The following is a 13,035-nucleotide window of genomic DNA, read 5'->3' as shown; positions in this document are numbered from 1 at the left end:
GGGCTGATCTCCTTCAGAATGGACTGCTTGGATCTCCTTGCACTCCAAGGGAATCTCAAGAATCTTCTCCAACACCACAGTTCAAAAGCATCAATTCTTCAGCGCTCAGCTTTCTTCACAGTCCAACTCTCACATCCATACATGACTACTGGAAAAAACATAGCCTTGACTAGACGGTCCTTTGTTGACAAAGTAATGTCTCTGCTTTGCAATATGCTATCTAGGTTGGTCATAACTTTTCTTTCAAGGAGTAAGCGTCTTAATTTCATGGCTGCAATCACCATCTGCAGTGATTTTGGAGCCCCCAAAAATAAAGTCTGACACTGTTTCCACTGTTTCCCCATTTATTTCCCATGAAGTGATGGGACCAGATGCCATGATCTTCGTTTTCTGAATGTTGAGTTTTAAGCCAACTTATTGACTCTCCACTTTCACTTTCATCAAGAGGCTTTTTAGTTCCTCTGCACTTTCTGCCATAAGGGTGGTGTCATCTGCCTATCTGAGGTTATTGATATTTCTCCCGGCAATCTTGATTCCAGCTTGTGCTTCTTCCAGTCCAGCGTTTCTCATGATGTACTCTGCATATAAGTTAAATAAGCAGGGTAACAATATACAGCCTTGACGTACTCCTTTTCCTATTTGGAACTAGTCTGTTCCATGTCCAGTTCTAACTGTTGCTTCCTGACCTGCAAAGAGGTTTCTCAAGAGGCAGGTCAGGTGGTCTGGTATTCCCATCTCTTTCAGAATTTTCCACAGTTTATTGTGATCCACACAGTCAAAGGCTTTGGCATAGTCAATAAAGCAGAAATAGATGTTTTTCTGGAACTCTCCTGCTTTTTCCATGATCCAGCGGATGTTGGCAATTTGATCTCTGGTTCCTCTGCCTTTTCTAAAACCAGCTTGAACATCTGGAAGTTCACAGTTCACGTATTGCTGAAGCCTGGCTTGGAGAATTTTGAGCATTACTTTACTAGCATGTGAGATGTGTGTAATTGTGCGGTAGTTTGAGCATTCTTTGGCATTGCCTTTCTTTGGGATTGGAATGAAAACTGACCTTTTCCAGTCCTGTGGCCACTGCTGAGTTCTCCAAATTTGCTGGCATATTGAGTTCAGCACTTTCACAGCATCATCCTTCAGGATTTGAAATAGCTCATCTGGAATTCCATCACCTCCACTAGCTTTGTTTGTAGTGATGCTCTCTAAGGCCCACTTGACTTCACATTCCAGGATGTCTGGCTCTAGGTGAGTAATCACACCATTGTGATTATCTTGATTGTGAAGATCTTTTTTTGTACAGTTCTTCTGTGTATTCTTGCCACCTCTTCTTAATATCTTTTGTTTCTGTTAGGTCCATACCATTTCTGTCCTTTATCGAGCCCATCTTTGCATGAAATGTTCCCTTGGTATGTCTAATTTTCTTGAAGAGATCTCTAGTCTTTCCCATTCTGTTGTTTTCCTCTATTTCTTTGCATTGTAATTTGCATTTTTTGGTCTTAAATCCATTGTCTTGCCTGCTCTTGTGATTGAAATGTAATGAAGGAGTTAAAGCACATTCTTTCACATTTGTCCAATTGTGAAAAAGCTTTATTGATATGGACTCTAATAATAGATGATGTGGCAAACAGAGAAAAGAGAAAGTTCCATGTTTGAATTCATTTTCTAGGTGAGAGTGTGGCTTAAGAGGACTCTTACCTTCAGGACACTCATAAAATGGCACCCCCACTCTTGAATGAAGACTACTTTCTCAGCCTGACCTCTAATGCTGTTGATGACCCGCTTTCCAGCTTCATTATTTACTACTCCTGAACCATTTACTATCATTTCCGGCTTCTTATGCTACAGTCCATTTCCCTCAGAATTCCAAGTTTTCTCATTGTTTATATTTTGACAGTGTATTTCCTTGTTGCTTTCTCTTCATTTTCCTGTCTCATTCTGAACCGGTAGATAAAATGTCAGCTTGTTACTTAGATACAGACAAAAGTGTTATTACTAACTGGGTACATGGAAATTAAGGCATTAAGCATACACAAACAAGGACCCTTGGTGAGAACTGCTGCTGCTGCTGCTAAATCACTTCAGTTGTGTCCGACTCTGTGCGACCCCATAGATGGCAGCCCACCAGGCTCCCCCATCCCTGGGATTCTCCAGGCAAGAACACTGGAGTGGGCTGCCATTTCCTTCTCCAGTGCATGAAAGTGAAAAGTGAAGGTGAAGTCACTCAGTCGTGTCCGACTCTTAGTGACCCCATGGACTGTAGCCTACCAGGCTCCTCCGTCCATGGAATTCTCCAGGCAAGAATACTGGAGTGGATTGCCATTTCCTTCTCCATTGGTGAAAACAGAACAACAGAATTCCAGAGCTGTTTGGGCCTTTGGAATTATTTTGTTCAAATCCTTATTGTACTGAATACTAAACCATTCTAGAGAGACAAAAGGATTTAGAGCATTGTACTATCCTTTAAGGAAAAAAAAAAAAAACTGAAAGTTTGTCTCACAGTCATGTCTGACTCTTTGCAATCCTATGAACTGTAGCCTGCCCAGTTCCTCTGTCCATGGAATTCTCCAGGCAGTAGTGACGTAGTGCATTGCCATTTCCTTCTCCATTGGTGAAAACAGAACAATAGAATTCCAGAGCTGTTTGGGCCTTTGCAATTATTTTGTTCAAATCCTTCTTGTACTGAATACTAAACCAGTCTAGAGAGACAAAAGGATTTAGAGCACATTGTACTATCCTTTAAGGAAAAAAAAAAAAACAAAACAAAACTGCAAGTTTGTCTCACAGTCATGTCTGACTCTTTGCAATCCCATGGACTGTAGCCTGCCCAGTTCCTCTGTCCATGGAATTCTCCAGGCAGTAGTGATGTAGTGTGTTGCCATTTCCTTCTCCAGAGAATCTTCTCAACCCAGGGATTGAACCCAGGTCTCCTGTACTGCAAGCAGATTCTTTATCAACTGAGGCAGGCCTTAAATGAATATTTCTTGATTCCTGGATCTAGGTTCTACTGCTGCTACTTTCCTTCTCCCTCATTTTTTATTTCAAAAGGAAATAAAATATTAGAGATGTATTGTAGCCCTTATTATGTCCTTTACACATTTTTTTCCCTTTGACCCTGAACTGAAGTCAGCGTATGCCCTTTCTTCTAATGTTTCTAATTTTACTACATATGTATCCCAAAAATGTATATAATAGTACTTTTTCTGATACAATAATGATTCCCATCATTAATTCATCCAGGATACCACTTTCATGATTTTTCCATACTCATACTACTTATACTGCATTTTTTTCTTTAGAAGATGCATTTAACTATCAAATTATTTCCCAGAATAATGTACCATCTAGTGACATATGGACAACTGCTCTGATATCTTTGAGATACCTTATGCCTTAGATCATCTACAATCATCTAAAAGTCTACCATTGGTACTGCAGTTTAGAAACCATTACACTACACTTCACATGGGATAAATGTGTGTTAATACAGTGATGTTTATCTCTGATTAATAGGGTTTTTATATTTCATTGTTTTGACAAGGAAATTTTCTACCTGTAACTTCATCTTTAACATGACACTCTTTTGACCTGCTGACAAAGATTCTCTCCTTGACCAAACTCCACTCAGGCTCTTTTGATCTCTCTTCTCAACTAGACTTTGACTTTTGGGCTTCCATATTTATCTCTGTATTATCAGTTTTAGCATGAATCTTGCTAAGTAAGTTTCGCCAGAATTCCCAGTCTCAATATCTAAGTGGGTTCCTCTTCCCACACATCTCCCACATGATATCTGATCACCCTGGCCTGCCTTCAAACAAGAATCCTGTTCGGTCAGTTTAGCCAGAATCCTCTCCTTACCTCTGATGTTTCCTCTTAGTGATTTTACATCCACTGACAACTCCCCTTCCATCATCACCACCACCATGTTCCTTGGCTTAAATTTCACATTTTTCCTTGCTGTATTCAGAGTTAAGTCTGATCTCCCTCCTCCACTGCAAGACACCATTACAATGATCCCTATAATTACCACAATAGTCCTCCATCGAATGAAGTTTTTCTTACCATCTATAACAAGGGCCATGAATAATTTTTTCTTTAACAGCTATGGTGCCCAAACCCAGATGGGATCAGATTTATCATTGGATCCCCAGATTCTCACTCAGGACTCTAGGTGAGTATGTTTGCAGCCTTTGGCTTCACTTCTGACTGACTGGTCAGGTGTCCATTGGTCAATCTGACTCCTAAACCATTGCTCTGGACAAATATTTGTTGAAGTTGGTAAGGACAGATTTTGATTCTTAACATTCTGAGTAATACTCTAAAAGTTGAGGTAGAAGTCCCAGACAGAGGTTGCATTTAAGTACTAGGATCTCTATAATAAATGGGTTAGAATCCCAGGCTTCTTTGTTTGAAAGATACCTGCTGGGCTAAAAGTCTTTCTTTCTGGCTCTCTTCTTAACTGGAGGATTATTCCCTCATTCACTGGACTTGAAGTTCTTCTGGCTCCTTTTTTAAAAATTAACTTATTTTAATTAGAAGCCATATATTGACATGAATCAGCAATGGGTGTACATGTGTCCCCCCATCCCGAACACCCCTCTCACCTCCCTCCCCACCCCATCCCTCTGGGTTGTCCCGGAGAACCAGTTTTGAGTGCCCTGCTTTCTGTATCAAATTTGTACTGGTCATCTGTTTTACATACGGTAATATACATGTTTTGATGCTATTCTCTCACATCATCCCAACCTTGCCCTCTCCCACATAGTCCAAAAGTTTGTTCTTTACATCACTGTCTCTTTTGCTGTCTTCCATATAGGGTCATCTTTACCATCTTTCTACATTCCACGTATATGCATTAATATACTGCATTGTTGTTTCTTTTTCTGACTTACTTCACTCTATATAATAGGCTCCAGTTTCATCCACCTCATTAGAACTGGTTCAAATGCTTTCATTTTTATAGCTGAGTAATATTCCATTGTGTATACGTACCACAATTTCCTTATCCATTCATCTGCCGATGGACATCTAAGTTGCTTCCATGTCCTAGCTATTGTAAACACTGCTGCAATAAATACTGGAGCACATGTGTCTCTTTCAATTCTGGTTTCCTCAGTGGGATTGCTGGATCGTATGGCAGTTCTATTTCCAGTTTTTTAAGGATTCTCTACACTGTTCTCCATAGTGGCTGTACTAGTTTGCATTCCCACCAACAGTGTAAGAGGGTTCCCTTTTCTCCACACCCTCTCCAGCATTTATTGCTTGTAGACTTTTGGATCGCAGCCATTCTGAGTGGTGTGAAATGGTACCTCATTGTGGTTTTGATTTACATTTCTCTGATAATGAGTAATGTTGAGCATCTGTCCATGTGTTTGTTAGTCATCTGTATATCTTCTTTGGAGAAATGTCTAGTTCTTTGGCCCATTTTTTGATTGGATCATTTATTTTTCTGATACTGAGCTGCAAGAGTTGCTTGTATAGTTTGGAGATTAATTCTTTGTCAGTGTTTCATTTGCTATTATTTTCTCCCATTCTTACAACTGTCTTTTCACCTTGCTTATAGTTTCCTTTGTTGTGCAAAAGCTTTTAAGTTTAATCACGTCCCATTTATTTATTTTTTGTTTTTATTTCCATTACTCTGGGAGGTGAGTCAAAGAGGATCTTGCTGTGATTTATGTCAGAGAGTGTTCTGCTTGTTTTCCTCGAAGAGTTTTATAGATTCTGGTCTTACATTTAGATCTTTAATCCATTTTGAGTTTATTTTTGTTTATGGTGTTATACATTGTTAGTTTCATTGTTTTACCTTTGCCCCCTTGAGTCTGGCTCCTTGTTTTGATTAGGGTTCTTTCCCTGACTCCTGGACTGGAAGGCTTTCCCCTAATCTCCTTTCTTCAATTTCAATTCTCTCCCTCCTTCCTGGGTTGGATTTTATTCCTGACTCTTTGTGAAAACATTCTATTCTCTTGTTGATACTGCTTTGCCAATGGGAACTTCCCAATTAATTGAAACCCCTTTCTTGAGTATCTGCTCACTATATGTTCTGCCAACTCTGTCCACCTCTTTCTTGCTGGCATGATTTTGCTGATGATAATTTGGAAGTTTTTTACCTCCTTGGGAATTTTGAAATCTCCCCCAGATTTCTCTTCTAAGATCTCTCTCTTCCTGTTACATCTGCTCCTCCGCCTTTCTCTTACCACCTTCAATCTCCCCTCCAATTCCATTGAATCCTTTGACATGTTTGCCTTCAAAGTCCTCCCCTCTTCATCTCTCTTATCCATACATCCCTGACAGACTTTTCCCTTCTCACTTCAGCTCCTTACAATCACTTTTGCCCTGTACTCTTCATTGGGTACCATCTAAGCATTCATGTATCCCTGCTGGCAACCATCTGAGGCTTCTGAAAAGAGCAAAAAGGGTTAACTGCAAATAGAACTGGAAGTTTCCTTCACTCATGAGCTTTGGAGATATCTAGGCACCTGGCATGTGTTTATCCTTTCAATCTCTTAAAATTTAGTCCACATCCTCTATATTGTTATCCTCCATGGCAAAAGAAAATGATGAAATCTACTCCACAGTTTTTGATAAAAGTGTAATTTTTTGTTATTTTTCTTAAAGCAATTCAAATAAAAACAAAAGGTTGATATAAACTAGTGGATTTTTGTCACTATATTTTGCTGACTGATCACTAAAATTTCATAATTAAAGCTACAAGGTATCAGCATGGATCAGTGTGTACGTTTTTACATATGTCCGTATATTTGTTATGTATTTGTTATATTTTTCTGTCTCTGGATGGTTCAGTTCAGTTCAGTTGTTCAGTCATGTCCGGCTCTTTGTGACCCCGTGAATCGCAGCACGCCAGGCTACCCTGTCCATCACCAACTCCCGGAATTCAGTCAGACTCACGTCCATCGAGTCAGTGATGCCATCAAGCCATCTCATCCTCTGTTGTCCCCTTCTTCTCCTGCCCCTAATCCTTCCCAGCATCAAGGTCTTTTCCAATGAGTCAACTCTTCGCATGAGGTGGCCAAAGTATTGGAGTTTCAGCTTCAGCATCAGTCCTTCCAAAGTACACCCAGGACTGATCTCCTTTAGGATGGACTGGTTGGATCTCCTTGCAGGCCAAGGGACTCTCAAGAGTCTTCTCCAACACCACAGTTCAAAAGCATCAATTCTTCAGCGCTCAGCCTTCTTCACTGTCCAACTCTCACATCCATATGTGACCACTGGAAAAACCATAGGCTTGACTAGATGGACCTTTGTTGACAAAGCAGTATCTCTGCTTTTGAATATGCAGTTTAGGTTGGTCAAAACTTTCCTTCCAAGGAGCAAACGTCTTTTAATTTCATGGCTGCAATCACCATCTGCAGTAATTTTAGAGCCCCAAAAAATAAAGTCTGACACTGTTTCCACTGTTTCCCCGTCTATTTCCCATGAAGTGATGGGACCAGTTGTAGTTTGAAAATAATATCTGTTTCAATTTGTTTACCAATAATAAGAACTTATATAAATTATCTTTTCCTAAAACTCTCAGAAATATAAAAATAATCCCAGTATTTTAAAAATTATTTCACATCTGAGGTAATTTATCACCCATGTATAACCTACTCTATGTGTAAAAGATTAAAATATTATAAATATAACCTAAGAACCAAATGTACAATAAAAATTAATTGCTCAATGTCTATGAAGCACAGAAGAAAAAAATAAGGTGGACAATTCATATGTTTAAATTTTTGAATTCTTTTGTTGTGTAAAACTTTTATTACTCACCTGATTTACCACCAAGAAAAGTAACTAAAGATGATGACAATCTTTAATATCTCATGAAATTTTCATGATCAATTCAGGCATAATTCTTTAAAATAAAGTATAAATATGTAAGTGATATAAAAGTTTATAAATGAAATTTTTAGAAATAATTATGTTTTATAATATCTATACTGTAAAATAGTTCAAATTTATTTTTGTAACTTGAAACTTTAAAAATATGCTAAATTATGAGATCAGGCCTGGGTGTTCATTGGAAGGACTGGTGCTGAAACTCCAATACTTTGGCCACCTCATGCGAAGAGTTTACTCATTGGAAAAGACCCTGATGTTGGGAGGGATTGGACGCAGGAGGAGAAGGGGATGACAGAGGATGAGATGGCTGGATGGCATCACCAACTCGATGGACATGAGTTTGAGTAAACTCCAGGAGTTGGTGATGGATGCGGGGGCCTGGCGTGCTGCGATTCATGGGGTCGCAAAGAGTGGGACACAACTGAGCGACTGAACTGAAATTGGTGTAGCCAGTATGGAAAATAGTATGATTTCCTCAAAAACCTAAAAAGAACTACAATAAGATCCAGTAATTTCACTTATGGGTATATGTTCAAAGAAAACAAAAATATCAATTTGAAAAGATACATGCATAGCATTATTTACAATAGCCAAAATATGGAAACAACCTAGGTATCCATCGACAGATGAATGGATAAAGAAGATGTGGTACATATATACAATAGAATTCTGCTCAGCTATAAAAAGAATGAAATTTTGATATTCGTAACAACATGGATGAACTTGGAAGGTATTATATTTAGTGAAATAAGTCAGAGAAAGGCAAATAGTATATGCTATTTCTCACATGTGGAATCTAAAATATTAAACAAATGGATGAATATAACGAAACAGAAACAAACTCACAGATATACAGAAGAAACTAGTGGTTACCAGTTGGGAGATGGAAGCAGAGACGGGTCAGTTAAGGGTAGTAAAATAATAGGTACAAACTACTATACATAAAATAAAGAAGCTATTGATACAATGATACATTGTTCAGTACAGTAAATTTAGCCAGTATTTTATAATAACTTTAAATGTTGTATAATCTATAAAGATATTTTGTGCACCTGAAGCTAATATACTACCAACCATTTCCATATAAGATAAAATATTGATATATTAATTGTTTCAATGCTATCCTCTCATATCATCTCACCTTCTCCTTCCCACACTGTGTCCAAAATGCCTGTGTTTCCTTTACTGCCCTGCAAGTACCACTGTCAGTATTATCTTCCTAGATTTCATATATATGCATCAATATACAATATTTGTTTTTCTCTTTCTGACTTACTTCCCTCTCTATAAAAACTCTAGTTCATCCTCCTCATTAGAACTGACTCAAATGCATCCCTTTTTATAACGGAGTGATAGTCCATTGTGTATATGTACCACAACTTCCTTATCCATTCATCTGTTGATGGACATCTAAATTGCTTCCATGTCCTAGATATTGTAAATAACACTGCACTGAACATTCGGGTACATGTGTCTTTTTCAATTTTGATCTCCTCAGAATGTATGGCCAGTGGTGGGATTGCTGGGGTGTATGGTATCTTTAACCCTAGTTCTTTTAAGGAATCTCTATAGTATTCTCCATAATGGCTCTATCAGTTTGTATTCCCACCAACAGTTAAGAGGGTTCCCTTTTCTCAACTCTCTCTCCAGCAATTATTGTTTGCACACTTTTTGATGATGGCAGTTCTGACGGGTGTGAGAGGGTACTTCACTGTAGTTTTTATTTGCATTTCCCTAATAATGAGTGATGTTGAGCATCTTTTCATATGTTTACTAGCCATCTGCATGTCTTCTTTGGAGAAATGTCTCTTTAGATCTTCTGCCCACTTTTTTATTGGGTTGTTTGTTTTTCTGGTATTGAGCTGCATCTGCTGCTTGTATATGTTAGTGATTAATCCTTTGTCAGTTGTTTTATTTGCCATTAATTTCTCCCATTCTCACAGGGGTCTTTTCACCTTGTTTATAGCTTCCTTCACTGTGCAAAAGCTTTTAAGTTTAATTAGGTACTATTTATTTATTTTTATCTTTATTTCCATTATTCTAGGAGGTGAATCATAGAGGATCTTGCTGTGGTTTATGTCACAGAGTGTTCTACTATGTTTTCCTCTAAGAGATTTAGTTTCTGATCTTACATTTAGATCTTTAATGCATTTTGAGTGAGTGTTTGTGTATGGTGTTAGGAAGTGGCATAATTTCATTATTTCACACAGAGGTGACCAGTTTTCCCAGCACCACTCGTTGAAGAGACTGTCCTTTATCCATTGTATATTTTTGGCTCCTTTGTTAAAGTGTCCATGGGTATGTGTATTCATCTCTGCACTTTCTATTTGTTCAGTGATCTGTATTTCTGTCTTTGTGCCAGTACCATACTGTCTTGATGACTACAGTTTTGTAGTATAATCTGAAGTCAAGAAGGTTGATTCCTCTAGTTCTATTCTTCTTTGTCAAGGTTGCTTTGACTATTTGAGGTCTTTTGTGTTTCAATTCAAGTTGTCAAATTATTTTTCCTCGTTCTGTGAAAAACACTATTTGTAGTTGGATAGGGATTCCACTGACTCTAGATTGCTTTGGGTAGTATGGTCATTTTCACTATATTGATTCTTCTGGTCTAAGAACATGGTTTATCTCTCCATCTGTTTGTGTCAACTTTGATTTCTTTCACCAGTGTCTTATAGTTTCTTCATACAGGTCTTTTACCTCTTTAGGTAAATTTACTTTGAAGTATTTTATTCTTTTTGTTCCAGTGGTGAATAGGATTGTTTCTTTAATTTCTGTTTCTGATATTTCATTGTTAGTGTATAGGAATGCAAGAGAGTTCTGTGTATTCATTTTATATCCTGAAAATTTACTGTATTCATTGATTAGCTCTAATAATTTATCTGCAAACAGTGAGAGTTTTCTTTCTTTTCCAATCTAGATTCCTTTTATTTCTTTTCCTTCTCTTATCACTGTGGCTAGGACTTCCAAAACTAGTTTATTCCTAGTTATTTAAGAAATCTTCATACTGTTCTCCATAGTGGATGTATCAATTTATTGTCCCGGTAACAGTGCAGCAGGGTTTCCTCTTCTCCATATCTGTTCCAGCATTTGTTTGTAGATTTTTGATGATGGCCATTCTGACCATTGTCAGGTGATACCACATTGTAGGTTTGATTTTTTTTTCCCAATAATGAGCAATGTGAACATTTTTCATGTGTTTATTAGGCATCAGCATGTCTTCTTTGGAGAAATATCTGTTTAGGTCTTCTGACCATTTTTTTACTGGGTTGTTTGTTTTTCTGGTGTTGAACTGTATGTGCTGCTTGCAGATTAATCCTTTGTCAATTGTTTCAATGGCAATAATTTTCTCCCATTCTAAGGGTTGTTTTTTCACCTTTTTTATAGATGTCTTTGCTGTGCAAAAGCTTTGAAGTTTAATTAGGTCTGATCTGTTTGTTTTTCTTCTTATTTTCATTACTTTAGAATGTGGGTCATAGAGAATCTTACTCTGATTTATGTCAAGGAGTGTATGGCCTATGTCTTTCTCTGAGAGCTTTATAGTTTCTGGCCTTACATTGAAGTCTTTAAATCATTTTGAGTTTATTTTTGTATGGTGTTAGGAAGTGTTCTAATTTCATTATTTTACATATAGCTGTGCAGTTTTCCCATCACTACTTATTGAAGAGACTGTCTTGTCTCCATTGTGTAATCTTGCCTCCTTTGTCAAAAATAAGGTGCCCATAGGTGTGTGGGTTTATCTCTGGTTTTTCTACCTTGTTCTATTGGTATATTTTTCTGTTTTTATAAGAGTACCATACTGTCTTGATGACTATAGCTTTCTAGTATAATCTGAAGTTACAAACATTGATTCATCCACCTCCATTTTTGTTCTCAAGATTGCTGTGGGTATTTGGAATCTTTGTGTTTCAATGCAAACTGTGAAATTATTTGCTCTAGTTCTGTGAAAATACCATTGGTAGTTTGATAAAGATAACATTTAATCAGTAGATTGCTTTGGGTAGCATAGTCATTTTCACTATGTTGATTCTTCCAATCAAAGAGCATGGTTTATCTCTGCATCTGTTTGTACCATCTTTTATTTCTTCTTTTTTCTTAATTTTATTTTTTAATTTATTGATTTTAATTAGAAGCTAATTACTTTACAGTATTGTAATGATTTTTGCAATACATTGACATGAACCAGCCATTGGTGTACATGTGTTCCCCATCCTGAACTTCCCTCCCACCTCCCTCCCTATCCTACCCCTCAGGGTCATCCCAGTACACCAGCCCTGAGCACCCTGTCTCATGCATCGAATCTGGACTGGCGATCTATTTCACATATGGTAATATACATGTTTCAATGCTATTCTCTCAAATCATCCCACAGTCACCTTCTCCCACAGACTGCAACAATCTGTTCTATTCAGCTGTGTCTCTTTTACTTTCCCACATACAGGGTTATTGTTACCATTTTCCTAAATTCCATATATATGCATTAATATTACTGTATTGGTGTTTTTCTTTCTGACTTACTTCACTCTGTATAATAGGCCCCAGTTTCATCCACCTCATTAGAACTGATTCAAATGCATTCTTTTTAATAGCTGAGTAATATTCCATAGTGTATATATACCACAGCTTTCTTATCCATTTGTCTGCCAATGGACATCTAGGTTGCTTCCATGACCTGGCTATTGTAAACAGTGCTGCAGTGAACATTGGGGTACACGTGTCTCTTTCAATTCTGATTTCCTCGGTGTGTATGCCCAGCAGTGGGATTGCTGGGTCGTGTGGCAGTTCTATTTCCAGGTTTTGAAGGAATCTCTACACTGTTCTCCATAGTGGCTGTACTAGTTTGCATTCCTACCAACAGTGTAAGAGACTTCCCTTTTCTCTGCACCCTCTCCAGCATGTACTGTTTGTAGACTTTTGGATCGCAGCCATTCTGACTGGCGTGAGATGGTACCTCATTGTGGTTTTGAATTGCATTTCTCTGATAATGAGTGATGTTGAGCATCTTTTCATGTGTTTGTTAGCCATCTGTATGTCATCTTTGGAGAACTGTCTGTTTAGTTCTTTGGCCCACTTTTTGATTGGGTCATATATTTTTATGGATATGAGCTACAGGAGCTGTTTGTATATTTTTGAGATTAATTCTTTGTCAGTTGCTTCATTTGCTATTATTTTCTCCCATTCTGAAGGCTGTCTTTTCAC

The 13,035-nt window shown here is 37.8% G+C and overlaps 1 protein-coding gene across 1 annotated transcript in view; it reads left to right on the top strand.

Annotated features, from left to right (window-relative positions):
- Positions 1-4,111, top strand: part of NBDY (negative regulator of P-body association) — a 67,214-nt gene extending 63,103 nt beyond the window's left edge. Inside the window, exon 4 of the transcript XR_003509577.1 lies at positions 4,097-4,111. The gene's annotated coding sequence lies outside the window, so the exon portion shown is untranslated. The remainder of the gene's footprint in view (positions 1-4,096) is intronic.
- Positions 4,112-13,035: the final 8,924 nt, after the last annotated feature.

Source organism: Bos indicus x Bos taurus, chromosome X (assembly GCF_003369695.1).
Source record: "Bos indicus x Bos taurus breed Angus x Brahman F1 hybrid chromosome X, Bos_hybrid_MaternalHap_v2.0, whole genome shotgun sequence".
Classification (NCBI taxonomy): Eukaryota; Metazoa; Chordata; class Mammalia; order Artiodactyla; family Bovidae; genus Bos; species Bos indicus x Bos taurus.
The sequence above is the reverse complement of the archived record's forward strand: the minus strand, read 5'-3'. Positions and strand labels throughout refer to the sequence as shown.